The 17,678-nt window shown below is 40.2% G+C and overlaps 1 protein-coding gene across 5 annotated transcripts in view; it reads right to left on the bottom strand.

Annotated features, from left to right (window-relative positions):
- Positions 1–17,678, bottom strand: part of LOC124612316 (protein O-mannosyl-transferase 2) — a 192,500-nt gene that overhangs the window by 170,212 nt on the left and 4,610 nt on the right. For 2 of the 5 annotated variants that reach the window (XM_047140445.1, XM_047140446.1), the window contains exon 2: positions 10,927–10,973. The exons of the other annotated variants lie outside the window; for them this stretch is intronic. The gene's annotated coding sequence lies outside the window, so the exon portion shown is untranslated. The remainder of the gene's footprint in view (positions 1–10,926; positions 10,974–17,678) is intronic. 5 annotated transcript variants of the gene reach the window in all.

A 17,678-nucleotide genomic window follows, 5' to 3' on the forward strand; every position in this document is an offset into this window, starting at 1 on the left:
AGATGGCACCGAATGGAATTTTATTGTCACAAGTAAACCCAGATGTTTCCACACCATCCTTTGTTTCTGGGATGAAATGCAGTATCCACTTTTCATTGCTGGTATCAGTGTGGTCCAGGAAACTTGCCACCTCCCTCAGCATACTGTTGTAGGCGATTCAGTGAAGCAATCATTCGCTTACCTTTCATCATGTCATCAAACTACTTAGGCAGCCCCAACAGGAGGTCTTCCATTACAATGTCGTACACACTCCCATACGAAACACCAGACTCCCAAGAAACGTCCAGGAAGTACACATGCCAATCTGCTCTCACTCAGTGAAGAACACAGCCTCCCCAAATACTCATAGTCATCCAGGTCTTCACAACTTTTTGCAAATTCACACCACCTCACATTTCCCAGCATGAGACACCTTCACCATACATAGGCTGCATTTCCCTGTGGATTTCGATCGGCATTTGTCCTTGACTTCATAGAAAACGCATCACATTTTGTTGCTCCTAATCTGTGGACATGAGATGTCCAACCACCATTTTCAACAACTAAGAGCAGCACTGTGTCGTAGATTTACCAGGAGATAACGTCAGGCCAGTCCAAGAAAGACCCTTCTGCGAATGGATATGTTGACTTCACATTAACAGCAGTAATTAGGCTAAAAAAAGGGGGAGAGGGGCAAAGACTTCCTGATTCGCACCCATGGGTTAGGAACAGCAGAGGGCCTATAACACTTCCCTGGGGAATGCCAGATATCACTTTTGTTTTATTTGACAACTTTCCATCAATTACTAAGCACTGTAACCTTTCTGAGAGGAAATCATGAATCCAGTTACACAACTGAGATGACACTCCACATGCACACAGTCTGATAAGAAGTTGTTTGTGAGGAATCGTGTTAAAAGCCTTCTGGAAATCTAAAAATATGGAATCAATTTGAAATTTGCAATCAATAGCACTCATTACTTCATGAGAATAAAGAGTTAGTTGTGTTTCACAAGAAAAATATTTTCTGAATACATATTATCTATTTGTCAATAAATCATTTTCTTCACGGTAAATTGTAATGTTTGAACACAGTATATGTTCCAAAATTGTACTGCATATCAACATTTGTGATATGGATTCGCAATTCAGCACCTTACTCTGATTTCCATTCCTGAGTACTGGGATGACCTGTGCAACCATCCACTCTTCAGGGACTGATCTTTCATCAAGCAGGTGGTTGTTTGTATATGATTAAATATACACCTATTGTATCAGCATCCTCTGAAAGAAACCTAATTGGTTTATTGTCTGGACCAGATGACTTGTTTTTATTAAGTGATTTAAATTGTTTCACTGCACTGAGGATATCTACTTCTAAATTACTAATGTTGGCAGCTCTTCTTCATTCAAATTCTGCAATATTTACTCTGCATCCTCGGTGAAGGAATTTCAGAAAACCATGTTTAGTAATTCTGCTCTAGTAGTACAGTCATTAGTAACATCAGAATAATTGCACTGTGAAGGTATTGATTGTGTCTTGCTGCTGGTCTACTTTAAATATGATCAGAATCTCTGTGAATTTGCTGCCAGATTTTGAGACAGAGTTTAACTGTGGGAGCTATTGAAAGCATCTCGCATTTAAGACAGCAATAAATTTTGCGCAACCCCCCACCCCAAATTGCTTCTGCAACAGTATTCTGACCTGTTTTGTGTACTACGAATATGTTTAATCTCTTATTAATTTACTTGGTATAAATCTCTCAATTGCCATCAATATTATTTCTTTGAATTTAAGCCACATCTGGTCTCCGCTTACATAGTTAAATTGGAAGGCATGGAGAGTGTCTCTTAGGATGGCATCAAGAGAATTTTTATCTGCTTTTTTAAATAGGTGTATTTTGCATTAATTTCTGGTGGATTTGGATGTTACAGTACTCAGTCCTGCTACAACAACCTTGTGGTCACTATTCCCTACATACATCACGGTTCTCTGAATTTGCTCAGGAATATTTTTTGCTAAGAGTTCAAGTATTTTTTGCAATAATTTACACTTCAAGCGGTCTCCTAAACTAACTGTTCAAAATAATTTTCAGAGAAAGCATTTAGTACAATTTCAGATGAAGTTTTGTGTGTACCACTGACTATAAAGACATATTTACATTAAGGGGAGATTGAAGTCAGCACCAACTACAACTGTATGGGTGAGATACCGATTCAAAATGAGATTTAAGTTTCATTTTAACCTAATTTATTACAGCTGTCAAGTATAAACTCTGTTCATACAAACTCACAGGAACTATCTACTTCTATTTCACTACAAGATAGACCTCTTCCAACAGCAAAGAAACACACTGTATTTAATCTGTCCTTCCTGATCACCAAATTTCACCTGAACTTATCTACAGTTTTAAGCACCTTCAGTACCTATAATAATTTGAGTTTCAGTGCTTCCTATTAGTGCTTGGAAGTCTGATTCTTTCCCAACACAGCTACAACAACTTACAACTGCAATGTCAAATGTTATTAAGTCCACCCTCATCCTGTGTTTGCTCTGTACCCTTTGGTACTGAAGGTCTGTTTGTACTTTCCTGGAACCCTCTAGCCTAAAAAATGTCAGCCCATTCCACATAGCCACTGCTATTGGTTTAGCAACCTCCTTTGTGTAATGGACCCCTCACCTACTAAGTGGAACCCGAATCCCCACATCTTATGGCGCAAGTCTATCTCGACTACAATAAGCTGTTTACCAGGCTGTTCATAATAGCTTACCCACACTCCCATTTTCTTATTCATTATTAGACCTACTCCTGCATTAGTCATATTTTACTTTGTATTTGTAACTCTGCACTCACCTGACCCGAAGTCACATAAATCCTACCATTGCACTTCACTAATACCCATTCATTCTAACTTCAACCTATCCACCTCAAGTTTTAATTTCTCTAACCCTATCAACACTTCTAACATTTCACCTTCGACCTGCAATCCTCCTGAGTAACCCTTTTGGAGATCCAAATGGGGGAATATCTTACCTCCAGAATATTTTACTTAAGAGGATGCCATCATCATTTAACCATACACAAGAGCTGCACGCAGTCATGAAATATCATAACTGTAGTTTCCCCTTGCTTTCAGTCATTCATAGTACCAGTACAACAAGGCCACGTTAGCTAACATAACAAGGCCATATCAGTCAGTCATTCAGATTGTTGTTCCTGATACCACTGTAAAGGCTACTGCACCTCTTCAGGAACCACATGTTTGCCTGGCCACTTCACATATAACCCTCTGTTGTGGTTGCATGTATGGTACGGCCATCTGTATCATTACCTACCTCAGTAAGATCCATGGTTCATATGGGGAGCCACTGCTCATGCTGGAAGTGAGGCACAAGTGACTAGGCAAGGCCCTCCCTCGAAGAATGAGGCAAAGAACAAGTTGCTGATAGGATGTGGGAGGAGGGAAGGACCTGACTCACACACGAGGCCAAAAATGTAGATTATGTGGATTCATAGACAAATAGCAAAGTATACCACATTAAATTAAGCAACTAATTCAGTATCGAAGAAATGTTATACCATCTTGAAAGCAAGGGGCAGCTGATTAATAGTGGTGCTTATGTAAACAGCAAAAGATGTTGCATGTAAGAAGGAGCAGGTATGAAATAAGGATGGATAAAGGTGTTATGCCAGCCGGATGTGGGGTAGAACATCATTTTAGGAGGGTTGGGGAGGAAGTTCCTCATTTTAGGGTACAATCAGAAGCAGTTAAAGAATGTAGTCCAGTTTTCCTGAATGGTATTGTGTACTGAAGTGGGGCACTCCTTTGTATCTCAATAGCAGGTGTGTGGTGTATCTGTGGGTAAGGTACAGATTATGCTTTCGGATAAGAAGGGCAGCTAATGTCAATCTGTTAAGGTTTTGGCAATATTTTTGATATCCTGGGAAATGGGCAGTTTGTATGGCACAAAGTTTCAACACAGAAAAAGTAACATCTGTTGATGTAGTAGTACTGTCAGTAATTGAATGGTTTAATGTGGACAGCAGTTCTTACGGAACTACTGCTGAGCCGAGGAGAATAAAGAGAAACTAATAGGAACTGATATTGAATGATTTCCCTCTGTAGGAAAGAGGCTAATCATGTTTTAAGGGTAAATACTAAGAGAGCACAATCAAACTGAGTTGATGGAACTGTACTCAATTTTTTCTCTGTATATAACTTCTTAATATAGGATAATTTTTACAGTTATTCTGCAGCTCAAGCTTTCTTAAATATTCACCCTAAAATGGGCCTAATGCTAACAATGGATACCTCTGAGAGTAAACAAAATCAGCTCCAGCTCCAGAGGAAGCCGTTTGACAGTTAGCTGAATGCTAGGCTAATGCAGTCTGTCAAATCGCAATGCTCACTTAGTCTGTAGATTATGAATCTTCAGCTTGTTCTATTCCAGAAAGCAATTTATTTCAGAAGCTGTAAAGCTAGAATTTCTTATGCTGCCTATACAATACAGTTTTCTTGCCACTCTCTACCCTCAGCAAACACATGTTCCCAGGGAACAGCTTTTCATTATGTGGACAAGTCATACCAGCCACTTGAGAAATTTTTTGTGTGTCTGCTAAAAGGAAACATGCTTACTATTAGTTTAGGCAGCCAGTGATATTGACATTGCTAACAGACATCACTCACAACAAAGTTTAAATTGTCAATTTTGTTAACGTTATTTAGTATCACACAGTCCCGATATTAACTTGACTTAAGCTGTACCCAAATCGGCACCTTCAGTTTGCACCCACACAAGGTGCTAGTGAATCTGTGATAGCAATGTACTGCTACTGGTAAGCAGCATTAAAGTCCTGTGTGGCTCACCTCACTATGACTTGCTGCTTGACTACAGAACTATCATCACACACCACAATAGTACCAGTGTAATGGCTATTCTTGTTTATTCTCTTTTGGTATCATGGACTTGGTTCATAATGATTTGGGCTTATATGTGGTGTTTAATTGTTTTGTCAATCTACTTTGGCACTCTGCTTGCTAGCTGGGCTGACTCTAGCTCTGTGATTCTGCAGGGATATGGGTGACAATGGAGACAGAGTCCTGCCCAACTCCATGGGCTCTCCTGGCACCCAGTCCTGGATGTGGGCTCAAGTGAAGCCTTCTAATCACTGGACCAGCCAGGCCTCCAACATTGTTATGCAGGAGGCCATGGACAAAGATATTGGCATCACTCTTTTGCCCTCCCGCACACTATCCGTCCCATTTAGTATTGCAGCATATCAACACCAATAGTGATCCAGAGACCAACCAACTGTTGGCATAGTAGAATACATTATTCCTGCAGAAACAATGCAGCAAACAGGTGATATGGATGTGATAAGAGACTCATCAGTGCACTATAAATTTTGTGGCCACATGGTAATAAACCACTTGCTGCAGTATCAAGCTATATACCTTGAGCCAAATGGCCATCAGTAAAATGGCCCTGCTTGCCCACCAATATCTCTGGCAAAGTGTTTTGGTCTTTCATGTTTATCACTCTTCACAATTTTCACTATTCAACTGATTTCTGATTTACAATGGAGTTCACTTCATGAATCCTGTTTCTTGCAAATCAAGTGCTACATCAGATTGCACTTCGGCTGTGTCAATCTCATTAATAGATTTTTGTGTTTTGATATCAGTGAATGATAACACAGTTGGCAACTTCAAATTTGCTCATCATTGTAACGAGTGTTCATTAGTCATGGATCCAGAACTGACAGAACTCTGGTGGCCATAGTTCCACATACACAAAATGAATAGCAATGGTCCCAGCACACTTCTCAGGGGTGCACTGTAAGTTACTACTACATCTGTTGATGACTCTCCATCCAAGATAACACACTGTGTCCTCCTCACAACCACTTTCTACTTTCAGGGAATCTGTCAAGTCACAGGCAAAGAATCTGCAACATTGTCTGCAGTGCTGTATGGCAAAAAGTGTAATGGATCCAACACATAAATGTGTTTTACTTCTTTCATCTAGTAGCTAGTTATATGAACTTATGCAAATATTTTGCTAATTAGAAGAACCAAGTAGTTTTATATTTTCTGTAATGTGTTATTTTCTGACCAATTGTCACAGCCAGCAAGCTCATAAGTGAGCTGTAAGAAAAAAATTAAATCAAAATAGTAAGCAGTCCAGTAAATAGCAAGCAGCCTTTGCTGTAGACTTACAAGGTTTACCTCATCTGTGCAATTCTGCATGTAAACAGTGCAACAAATCCTATGCTGAATCATTTATTAGGGGTGTGACTGCTTAGCAGGTGACTGAGAAGTAGGATGAAAAACTACCAGATACTTCTCCACTGAAGTGTAGCAATTGGCTAAATCATTTGAAAATGCTTCTTCTGAAATAAAAGTTCTTGAGGACAAAATTGCAGTGTCTACCATGATTAGCAGTCAGTAAGTGAACAGAATTCACCTTCCCCTCTCAGAGTCCAACATCACAGAGAATTATTATGACACATTGTAGGTTACGTCATAGATTAGCTACAAACAAGAGTGCCCATACGATAGATAGTTTGTAAGGCAGAGGGGCAATGTATTAAGTATTTATAATATTCTGGAAGATGAATGGTGACTTGTAAGTAACCATAAAAAACTTTCAGTTCTGACCCTGTTAAAAAAACTGTGTAATATCAACTTTTAAACCATTTTCTTTGGGACTTTAGAACATATGACCAAATCAATCTGGCAGACTCTATCATTCTATTTAAAGACGTGGATAAGTTGCATAAAAAGTATGAGCAATTATTTGAACCATAACTCAGCTGTAAACACATTTTCAGGCAAATATATAATTAAAACACTCAGCTTCATCTTGCTTCTGTTACACTCAGCCAGTTCTGTTCACACATGAGAGAGGCAGTTAATGCAGAACTAGATGTACTTCACTACATCCATTATCAGTACATAAGTGGTCAATGCCCTTGGTGATAGATATAGTCATAATGATGATATCTGAACTTCTGGTGATTTTGAGAGAGCCATTGCCATACAATTACAAACTGACCTGTACTAATTCAGCACCCAGAAGAATTACTACCAAAACTGGCCGGCAGCCAGTATTTTTCTACGATTAATCTTGTGTGCACATACTAAGAGTTCCCAGTAGATAAGTGAACATGTCAGGTCTTGTGCTCAATATGCTTTTTGCATTTACCATTGGAATTGCTTAACTTTACATACTGTTACTTAGAGCAGCACTACAAGCTATTCTCAACTGCAAATTAACTAGATGACATTATTGTAACAATAGTCGCAAGTGAGCATCACATGCAATGCCTTGAAATACCGTTTACCTGTTAACTGGAAAACAGTTTGCATTGTGAGCTCAACAATTGCAGTTTTCTTGAGCCCAGCATCGAGTACACATTGAGGTCACATCTTGAGCAAGAGCACACGACGTGGAAGTGGTCTCGTATCTCACTGACCAAGCTCTGTCCCATTACTTATATTACGTTATGAAGAGAGTAGATCAAGATAAAAAATAATGATTGAACATAACATGCATGTGGACTTTATTTTATTTAAGACTGATTGGTTCAAACTGCATCATAATCCAAGCTTTGGATTGGAAGATATTTAAATTTTAATTGAGTTTTTTGGGGTGTGAAATGGCCAGAAGGGGCCATTGTCATATGGTGAGCAGCTGTGGGCCCAGTAAAATGCAAGTCACCCAGACAGAGGCTCAGAGCGAAGTGTCAGAAAGTTTCTGGGGTGTTGGTGGAGGGATACAATGTAGTTTTGGGACACATCCCCATTAGCAACATGCAGTTATGCTCTTCTCAAGTCCTAAGGCTAGGGAGTGCAAAAATAGTTTGTCTAGAAAAATATGTTTTCAAGTAGTAGAGTGACTAAAATTGTTTTATGCAACAATACGAAAGACTTGACACTGAAAGAAACTGTGTAGGACAAGATATTATCCAAAGTGCAGACATGAGTAATGTAACTTGTCTGACATCACAGTCAACAGAAAAGTTAAAAATAGGGGTCACAGACCATTGCGCAGGTGGAACACATTGGGTGTTAGCTGAGGCTGGACTGGCTTGTGACAGTAGTTCTACCTACAGACTTTAATTTGTGTTTTTTAAGTATATTTTTGATTGTGGCTATACCTACAGACTTAAGACATTGGTAGTGTAAATGAACAAAGTTTACGCCATATCATATCTCAGCTTGCTAAAGCTTTAGTCAGGGTGTTGGTAGTGGAGTGAATGTTTAGCGTTTGGCAGGAATGCTAGTGGGAGAGAAAGTGTCTCACCCAAGAGAAACTCCACTTGCTTCTGGAGCATGGTCGAGACTGTACTGGTTGGATTAGAGAGAGAGAGAGAGAGAGAGAGAGAGAGAGAGCAGAATGACATTGCCTTGGGCAGAGCTTGTGTAGTATGTATTTCTGCCATTAAGCGTGTATAGTGCCAGTTCAGTGCCGACTGTGCTGTTGACCTGGCTTGTTCTGATCATCTGATTGTTTTTGCTACCATTGTTTTGTTCTTGTTTCGTTTTTTATTATGACAAGTTTAATTGGACACTGTGTAGCTGTGAAACTTTATCTTCTACTCGGTAAAAATGGTGCTGAAAATGTTTTAATGTTGAAAACTGATTACCAAGATGACACTATGGGAAAAACTCATGTGCATGAGTGGTTTGCTCAATTTAACAAAGGTGACATGTCAATTGATGACAAACCTTATCCTGGACATCTATCAACTGCCTGAATTGACAAAAATATTGAAAAAATTTGAGAGCTTGTGCATGGTTCCGCTGCCCCGAGCACCTTAAATGCCTGATCTGGCTCCGTGTGACTTTCTTACTTCCACCCGTGAAAAGGGGGCATGAAAGGACACCGATTTGACAACATTGAAGAAATCAAGAAAAAACGAGGTAGGAACGGTCAGTCATTTCTAAAGATAACTACAAAAAATGTTTTGAGCTGTGGAAGCACTGGTGGGACAAACGTATTAGTTGTAATGGAGAGTATTTTGAAGGGGATAAGATTGTTTTGTAAATAATTTGAGAACATATAGCTTTTACAAAATAATTCCAGTTTTCGTTTTGGTATCGCCTAGTAATATAAGGCAATAATTACAGCTGTGCTGCAAATGCCAAACAGATTTGTGAACACCAATATGTAATACTAAGAGAATACAGTAAAACCCATTGAAGTTGGAGAAACTTGTCCACAACATGTATGAGTTCTAAAAGAAGAAAAATTGTGTTTGCTCAAGGCAGAACCATAATTCCTTATTAAATAATACAAATAAGCTCCAATCTTTTTGGGAAAAGTAAACAATTACAATAAATTTACACCTAAGACAGCTCAAATTGTATATATCCTTTAACGGAGCTCCACAAAAAGGGCATGTTCTGATGCATGTCAGTAAACTTTCTGAAACTAAAAATGGTCTTGAATTTTCTTTTGCCAAGCATGTGCCTGACTTCAGCACTGATATGCTTCAAATATGCTTCAATACGGTATTGGTGCCACGTTGTCACACATTCATTTGTATTCATGTCAAAACCACTGACAGCAGTGCAGATGGACTGCTCTCAGATCAAAAAGGAGGTGTTAGCAGTAATCTATGGTATAAAATGGTTAAAATGGTATGACTCGTCTGGCATAAAATTCAATCCGTTAATAGACCATAAGCTACTGGCTACACTTTTCAGCCCTCATAACAAGCTCCTAGATAAAACTGTATAATGATTGCAGCAGTGACCACCACTTCTAAGCAACTATAGATGTGACAGTATTTGTCCCCCCCCCCCCCTCCCCGCACAATCTTCAGTAGTGCAAGACCCTTCATCACCTTATGTGTCTCCACAACCATCAGCAGTAACAGAGGCAAGAAGAAGCAGCACAACAGCCAGGAATTGCGCAACTCTACAGAATTTTTGATACCCAGCCTTAGATCCAGGACTAACTTAAATCAGAAACTTGCAGGTACACTTCCTACAATCTCTAATTACAATTTAGAGGTAAACAGTAACATCAGGACAAAGAGTTTAGGAAATGACAAACTTTGTATTTTTCACCACAATACAATGGGCCTAAGAAACAAACTTGACCAGTTGTCTGTCTGCATTAATGATAATGATACAATAAATGACGCCCATATATTATGTTTTACTGAACATCATTTGAAGGAAAGGACTGAGATGATACAACTATAGAAGTACAATGTAGCAGCTTATTACACTACAAATTCAATGGCTAAGGGTGGAGTAATAATGTATGCTAAAAATAATATACTGTACAACTCTATACATCTAAGAAATTATTGTGTTGATAAACATTTTGAGGCCTGTTGCATTGAACACCATATTAATACTCTGCCTATTTATGTGGCTACTGTTTACAGAGCTCCCTCAGGAAAGCATAGTATATTTATCAAGCAAGTAGAATCACTTTTAACTTGCCTGTTCTCAAAAATCAAAGAAATTATCATGCTGGGTGACTTTAATGTAAATTTTCTTACTTGTAATAATTATAGAATAGATTTTGAAACTGTAATAAGCACTTTTAATCTGAGGGCAGTTGTTGACTTTCCCACAAGAGTGACAAAGTACTGCGCAAGTCCAATTGACAATATCTTTGTAGACAGCAACAGAATTGATAACACATGTGTAACACAAATCTTAAATCGCCTTTCTGAGCATGACAGGTAGCTGTTAAAAATGTACAACGTAGGCCCTGCTAACAAGCATAGTTTTATTAACAGATCATTTAGACTAACCAACGGTTAGAATCCAGAAACCTTCAGCAGACATCTGCAGCAGTTAGAATGGGACACAGTATATAAGGCTAAAAATGTCAGTGATAAATTTAACGTATTCCTCAATGAATTTACTACCCTTTTTGAAGCTACCTTTCCTAAGAGGATTTCAAAAAGTACCAACCTGAGTGATTACAGGAAACAATGGCTCACAAAGGGAATCAAAACATCCTGTAAAACAAAGAGAATACTTTATGTTTCACTCACAAAGTCTAACAAACCTCAGGTTAGGGAGCACTACAAATTACATTGTAGCATCCTAATGAATGTACACTCCTGGAAATGGAAAAAAGAACACATTGACACCGGTGTGTCAGACCCACCATATTTGCTCCGGACACTGCGAGAGGGCTGTACAAGCAATGATCACACGCACGGCACAGCGGACACACCAGGAACCGCGGTGTTGGCCGTCGAATGGCGCTAGCTGCGCAGCATTTGTGCACCGCCGCCGTCAGTGTCAGCCAGTTTGCCGTGGCATACGGAGCTCCATCGCAGTCTTTAACACTGGTAGCATGCCGCGACAGCGTGGACGTGAACCGTATGTGCAGTTGACGGACTTTGAGCGAGGGCGTATAATGGGCATGCGGGAGGCCGGGTGGACGTACCGCCGAATTGCTCAACACGTGGGGCGTGAGGTCTCCACAGTACATCGATGTTGTTGCCAGTGGTCGGCGGAAGGTGCACGTGCCCGTCGGCCTGGGACCGGACCGCAGCGACGCACGGATGCACGCCAAGACCGTAGGATCCTACGCAGTGCCGTAAGGGACCGCACCGCCACTTCCCAGCAAATTAGGGACACTGTTGCTCCTGGGGTATCGGCGAGGACCATTCGCAACCGTCTCCATGAAGCTGGGCTACGGTCCCGCACACCGTTAGGCCGTCTTCCGCTCACGCCCCAACATCGTGCAGCCCGCCTCCAGTGGTGTCGCGACAGGCGTGAATGGAGGGACGAATGGAGACGTGTCGTCTTCAGCGATGAGAGTCGCTTCTGCCTTGGTGCCAATGATGGTCGTATGCGTGTTTGGCGCCGTGCAGGTGAGCGCCACAATCAGGACTGCATACGACCGAGGCACACAGGGCCAACACCCGGCATCATGGTGTGGGGAGCGATCTCCTACACTGGCCGTACACCACTGGTGATCGTCGAGGGGACACTGAATAGTGCACGGTACATCCAAACCGTCATTGAACACATCGTTCTACCATTCCTAGACCGGCAAGGGAACTTGCTGTTCCAACAGGACAATGCACGTCCGCATGTCTCCCGTGCCACCCAACGTGCTCTAGAAGGTGTAAGTCAACTACCCTGGCCAGCAAGATCTCCGGATCTGTCCCCCATTGAGCATGTTTGGGACTGGATGAAGCGTCGTCTCACGCGGTCTGCACGTCCAGCACGAACGCTGGTCCAACTGAGGCGACAGGTGGAAATGGCATGGCAAGCCGTTCCACAGGACTACATCCAGCATCTCTACGATCGTCTCCATGGGAGAATAGCAGCCTGCATTGCTGCGAAAGGTGGATATACACTGTACTAGTGCCGACATTGTGCATGCTCTGTTGCCTGTGTCTATGTGCCTGTGGTTCTGTCAGTGTGATCATGTGATGTATCTGACCCCAGGAATGTGTCAATAAAGTTTCCCCTTCCTGGGACAATGAATTCACGGTGTTCTTATTTCAATTTCCAGGAGTGTAATTAAAAATCCAAGAGCATCTTTATCAAATATGAAATTGACAGCTCAAATAATAAAATACAAACTATTTGGAAAGAAGTCAAAGAGGAACAGGAAAAATTTCAGAAGATACAGACAGCATTGAAGTGTGTCATAAAGGAAGCATGGTAGACAAAGGTGGTATAGTTGTCGATATTTTCAACAATCATTCTCTGACAGTGGCAGATCAAAGTGGTTTAAAGGCTCTATGACTGAAGCCACGAACGTTCTTCAAAACGCAGTGCAGAACAAAATTAGTCGGATGCATATTCCTTACATTACAACCAATGAGACAGAGGACGCAATAAGCCAAAAGAAAAAGAAAAATTCCACTGTAGTGGATAATATATATATGAAAGCACCGCTGTAATTTTATTCTTGAAGTCCTCTGTCATATATTTAACGAGTCTATAAATCAAGGTACTATCTCCAATATATTCAAATATGCAATTGTAAAGCCACTGTTCAAAAATGTGACAAAGCTGAGTTTCCAACTACTGGCCAGTTTCATTGCTAACAAGTCTTATTAAAATCCTACAGAAACATATGTTCAAGAGAATTGAGGATCATTAATAACTTAACATCCTTAATAAAAGTCTGTTTGGATTCCAAATGGGTATTTGAACTGAACATGCCATTTTCCCATTTGTCAACAAACTCCTCAAATCCATAAACAATAAAATGTCACCATTTGGAATCTTCTGTGATCTGTCAAAAACATTCAACTGTGTATATCACAAAATTCTGCTTATGAGGGCTGAGCACTATGGCTTATATGGTAAAGTAGGGATGAGGCTCAAACCATATCTAGATGACAGAAGGTAGTACTGAATAATTCTGCAATGGCACCTGCCTGTTGTTAATGGGGCACAGTGAAATGTGAAGTACCACAGGGCTCAGTGCTTGGTCCCTTACCTTTCCCAATCCTTTTCAATGATCTGCCATGGTGTATGACATAAAAAGCACACTTCACCCTATTTGCAGATGACAACCATTATGACAGAGAAAGTACCAAAATGCAGTCTATAGAACTCTGTGACCGCTATTTTCAAAGCAGCTCTAGACTGGTTCACTTCAAATGATCTGTCCCTCAATGTTAACACGACTCAATTCATTCAGTTTCAAACAGCAAACAAAAACTTGGAAAATATTGAAATAAAATGTGGTGACAAATAAATACTGAGAGTTGAGTCTTCCAGATTCCTGGCATTACACGTTAACAACACTCTAAACTGGTCAATTCAAATCATCGACATATGTAAAAGAATGAATTTGGCAGCATTTGCTCCACTTCATCAGTTAGTGACTGGGAAACAATCAATGGTGTGTACTTTGGACATTCCCATTCACTTATGATATTTGGCTTCATGTTCTGGGGAAACCAGTCATGAGCAAACAAAGTCTTTAGTGCACAGAAAAGGAGTAATCAAAATTAGCGGTAGAGTGCACTCTAGATACTCTTGCAGAAACTTATTCAAACAACTGGGTGTCCTCACCATGCCATGTTAATACATTTTCTCACTGATGTGCTTTGTGAAGAATAATCATACAATGTACAGGACAAACAGTGAATATCTTACCATGATACAAGAAGTAATCATGAACTTCACAAAGATATAAAAAACCTCAGCATGGTACAGAAAGGAGTACATTATCCAAGATAAAAGTATACAATAAACTTTCAGCTTATGTTAAATCAGTCATCGGGGATAAGACTAAATTCAAAAAACAGCTACAACTTTATCTTTTGAATAGCTCTTTCTGTTCTTTACAGGAATGTATAATAATTAATGAAATGTGTCTAATTTTAAGCACTCCTATAAGAAATGACAATGTGGCAATGTATATCAATTGTTGACAATGAATTTTAAATGAATTAGAATGCAAGCATTATTTGTTGTATAACTAACATACTACTGTACTCCATGTTGTTATTTGGACACTTGCACCTCATATATATGTTTACGTTACATGTTTACATGTGGTTTAGATACTAAGTCTCATTGCCATTTACAAATGGTTATTATTGTAATAATCCGACACTTTCTACATCCTAGCAATACACTCGCATCAAGGATCCATGGAACTCGAAAATAAACAAACAGCATTAGTTTACATATTGTTATTCTATTAATGTACTTACTTTCCCAAACATATCCAAACCTCAAAGTTTAAACTATTCCTTGATACATGTGCATCCACATGCAAACCATGTCATCCATTGTACAGTCAGATCAGAATGAAACATCAATAACACACAAGTGCTGTCCTTGTGTATGTTCTCAATTCTTCATTAGGATTGCAGTCTGTACCCTCAATGATTCAAATCGTATCTACACACACAAAAAAAAATTGCATCGCCCCAGTTCCCAGAACTCCTGGAGATAGGCGTTGCCTGTGGATACTGTACCACAGACACAGTCCCAAAGATGTAAACAACGATGCATGAGCAGCACCTATTAGATGGATGGGGTCCGACAGCTGATCAGTTCCAGTCATTCCACCAGAAAGGAGGTACGCGACTTGTGTTGTCTGTAGTTCAACCATGTCTAGACAGTCAATACCACAGTTCGATCGTGCCCACATTGTTACTTTGTGCCAGGAAGGGCTCTCAACAAGGGAACTGTCCAGGTGTCTCGGAGTGAACCAAAGCGATGTTCTTCGGACATGGAGGAGATACAGAGAGACAGGAACTATCGATGACATGCCTCGCTCAGGCAGTCCAAGGGCTACTACTGCTATGGATGACCGCTACCAAAGGATTATGGCTCAGAGGAACCCTGACAGCAACATCACCATGTTGAATAATGCTTTTCATGCAGCCACAGGACATCGTGTTATGACTCAAACTGTGTGTAATAGGTTGCATGATGCACAACTTCACTCCCGACGTCCATGGTGAGGTCCATCTTTGCAACCACGACACCATGCAGCACGGTACACATGGGCCCAACAACATGCCGCATGGACCGCTCAGGATTGGAATCACGTTCTCTTCACCGATGAGCATCGCATATGCCTTCAATCAGACAATCGTTGGAGACATGTTTGGAGGCAACCCAGTCAGACTGAACGCCTTAGAGACACTGTACAGCGAGTGGAGCAAGGTGGAGGTTCCCTCCTGTTTTGGGGTGGCATTATGTGGGGACCACATATGCCACTAGTGGTCATGGAAGGCGGTGTAATGGCTGTACGATACGTGAATGCCAGCCATCCTCTGACCAATATTGCAACCATATTGGCAGCATATTGGTGAGGCATTCGTCTTCATAGATGATAATTCGCGCCCCCATCGTGCACATCTTGTGAACGTCTTTCTTCAGGCTAATGACATCACTTGACTAGAGTGGTCAAGCACGTTCTCCAGACATGAATCCTATCGAACATGCCTGGGATAGATTGAAAAGGGCTGTTTATGGACGACGTGACCCAAAAACCAATCTGAGGAACCTACGCCGAATTGCCATTGAGGAGTGGGACAATCTGGACCAACAGTGCCTTGATGAACTTGTGGATAGTATGCCATGACAAATACAGGCATGCATCAAAGCAAGAGAACATGTCGCTGGGTATTAGAGATACCAGTGTGTACAGCAATCTTGACCACCACCTCTAAAGGTCTCAATGTATGGTGATACAACATGCAATGTATGGTTTTCATGAGCAATAGAAAGGGCAGAAATGATGTTTATGTTGATCTCTATTCCAATTTTCTGTACAGGTTCCGGAACTCTGGGAACCGAGGTGATGCAAAACTTTTTTTGATGTGTGTACTTATCAAAATCTTTCTCCATAGTGCCCATATATCAAGAAAACAATGGACACTATCACTGAAAGGTCTTGTTTTTATTTTAATTTGGCACAGCAAGAAGATAAATATTTTTCATATGGAGGGCATAACAAGAAACTGCTTTTCCATGTATATGATCTAGCTGGATCGTATACGCACTTTTGTCCAGTCTCTGTAACACTGAACTTACGAGAAACGAAGTTAAAAAAATTTGCTGCCTCTCCTGCAAACTCTGGTCTCTGTAAGTTATCTGAAATAGTAATAATTCTTCATAATGCAACTCTTGATTTCTTCCAGCCATTTTGCAGTATTGTCAAATAAACATGAATCTTTACGATAGCTGATGTCTTTACAAATCTTTGAAATGATGAGTTGCAACAGCTGCTACCCAAAACACAATTTGCAGCACTGTTCAAGCAGGAAAATTATGACATAAAACATGCCATAATGCATTACACCTGTGGCTACAAAAACATATTCCCTAAATAATAACTCAATGAAAAGTAATGTTTATGTGATTTATTAATGCTTCCAGAAAAGGGGAGGGGGAGACAGGTATGGTGTGTTTGGGCTCTGTACATATACTGCAGTGGTAGTAAAAGTATTTCACATGAGTCTAATGGTATCAACATAACTAGATGAGAAAAATGTACAGTTGTTCCAATGTAAAATTATTACTCAGTTTCAATTTGTTGATACTAACTCCTTAACCTACAGTTAATGTTTTCACAAATTCACCCTCTCAAATCACAAGTAGACTGCGACTTCCCCAGTTTTCGAAATAAAATTTCTTACACAGTAGCTCCTCTGCAGTTGATTTAAATGTACTTGCTTTAGAAACTCTAAAAAGTTTTCTTGGCTTCTCTGCTGCATCTTTCATTATTTGAGAGACATATATCTGTGCTGAAGTTATAATTTCTGCTTCTTTCTATCTTTTCTTCATTTCTGATAGGAACTTTTTGGATTGAGGAAACTTTATCCTAGTTACCTTAGCTTAGCTTGATCTACATTTGCACGTTTGATAACGAAGTCATGTGTTATGTGCATTAAGTAGCAGTTCCTCATTTGCAAGAGCAAATGCTGACTTAGCCATCATCATCCTTTTGTTTTAAATAAAGTGTATGTTTCATCCTTTTTTGGTAGGTTACACAGTTCTGATCTTAATAGAGAGCAGTACTACTGGTTGCATGTTGGGAACAGCATATACGGAATGTATCTCCTTACTCAAAGACTGACTCAGGACACTGCATTTCCCCCCCCCCCCCCCCCCCCTCCCCCCCTATTGTGTTACACACAGTTGTTAACTCCACAAAAAGAGGAAAAAAGATTAAGTCCTTTTCTTTGAAAAGTGCCAGCACATTAGCTACAGAAAGA

Source organism: Schistocerca americana, chromosome 4 (assembly GCF_021461395.2).
Source record: "Schistocerca americana isolate TAMUIC-IGC-003095 chromosome 4, iqSchAmer2.1, whole genome shotgun sequence".
Lineage (NCBI taxonomy): Eukaryota > Metazoa > Arthropoda > Insecta > Orthoptera > Acrididae > Schistocerca > Schistocerca americana.